Source organism: Rhinopithecus bieti, unplaced genomic scaffold (genome assembly GCF_001698545.2).
Source record: "Rhinopithecus bieti isolate Rb0 unplaced genomic scaffold, ASM169854v2 scaffold_47952, whole genome shotgun sequence".
Classification (NCBI taxonomy): domain Eukaryota; kingdom Metazoa; phylum Chordata; class Mammalia; order Primates; family Cercopithecidae; genus Rhinopithecus; species Rhinopithecus bieti.
The window spans coordinates 741720-743707 of NW_016820098.1; positions in this window are offsets into that span (position 1 = coordinate 741720).

Here is a 1988-nt window from a genome sequence, read left to right on the forward strand (position 1 = left end):
GGAAGGTGTGCATGTTGATCTGCGAGTGCAGAAGTCCAGGACGCAGACTAGATACTTGGGAGTCACTGTGTATAGGGCAGAGCTAAAGCCACGAGATAAGGCAAGATGGGCAAAGGACACCGCATGGAGGAAGAAAAGAGGAAGGCCGGGGAGAAGACTGTTCGTGGCCCCCAGGACCCCTTCTCCCATCTTCATGTTAGTGATAAGTCTCCCTAGTTTGAAATAGGCACATGGACACCGGACTTGAGCTTCCCTTGCACCTTGGTGTGGTCATGAGACCAAGTTCTGGCCAATGGGATGTGAGTGAAGTGATGACATGCAACTTCTTGGTCATGTCCTTTGAAAAGGAGGCTGCCTTCTTTCTCCTCATTTCTTTTTCACCCTGCAACAGTCTGTAACATTGACACAGTGCTGGTGAGGCAGCCCTTAGCATGAAAATGAGGATACCACCTAGGAATGGTGGTAGAGCAGGACAGTAGGAACCAGTGCGCCGCCCTGGACTGCCTGCATAGCTCCAGACTAGCAAGTGGAGGAGAAATAAACTTTTTTCTCGTTGGAGCAGTGTTGTTGATTAATTTGGGGAGGGGTTAACTTTTTGTCACAGCAGCTAAACCTGTATCCTAAGTACTACTTATACTAATACTGAAAATTTCCGTTGGGAATAAAACCCTGGGGGATGCCAGCACTCAGGAGATGCAAGTGGGAAAAGTGGAAACACAAAAGGAAAAGAGAAAAACCAAAGAAGTGAACTATCAGAGAATCCAAAGCAAGACAGCAAGGAAACCAGAAGGCAAACAGTGCTGAATGCAGCAGAAAAGTCCACATAAACAAAGATTATCAAGAGACTCTGATTTGGCCAGTATTTCAGCAGATTAAGGGGGACTTAAATCAGGCAAAGGAGTTTACACCAGAATGGAGGTAAGAATACAGTTTCTGCCATCTCTGTGCATACTTTTTGTAAGTGTGTCACTGATTTGGACATTTACAGTTCTGCATTGGCCTTTTGAGAAAAACGAATCAGGCTCATTTGTGCTTGTGCTTATGAAATTATGTGTATACTGATGCTTATCTGTGTGAATTATGATTTTTCTGTGTAATACTGTGCTACCAAAATGAAACATTTAAATATTTAAGTGTTTATGTTCATCAAAGCATACTGATTTTTTCATCAATTGATCTTACAATAGTAAAAGATATGTATGCTGAATTGAGAGACTGGTGAACTGAACTGTATCCGTGAGGAATCTTTTGATTTCCAGTGAAAGATAACTCAACCCAAACTGCTTTAAGGAGAAAGAGAATTCACTGACTCTCCAAACTGAAGCAGCCAGGAGTAGGCTGGCTACCGGCAGTCTGCTCAGGAACTCCCATTTTGTCACTGGGACTGTTTTGGTCTCTCCCTTTCTCTCAGTTCTACGATGGCTCCATCCTCAAAGAAGCTTTCTCACTGTTATCACCAGGTGGCTGCACTGCTTTTCACAGCCACCCCAGCTTCATGTCCAGGGAAGAAAACCTAACGTCTCTTGCCAAGAAGCCCTGGTTGGGTCTTGTTGGCTTGTAGGTCACATATTCATCCCTGAAGCAATCAGGCCAGTTGAGAGAAAGCAAAGCTTACTGACTGGGTGCCCTGGGCAAATCATGTCACCTCTCTGTGCCTTAGTTTTATCATTTTAAAGTGCAAATGAGGCCGGGCACGGTGGCTCAAGCCTGTAATCCCAGCACTTTGGGAGGCCGAGACGGGCGGATCACGAGGTCAGGAGATCGAGACCATCCTGGCTAACCCGGTGAAACCCCGTCTCTACTAAGAAATACAAAAAAACTAGCCGGGCGAGGTGGCGGGTGCCTGTAGTCCCAGCTACTTGGGAGGCTGAGGCAGGAGAATGGCATGAACCCGGGAGGCAGAGCTTGCAGTGAGCCAAGGATCCGGCCACTGCACTCCAGCCTGGGCGACAGAGCGAGACTCCGTCTCAAAAAAAAAAAAAAAAAAA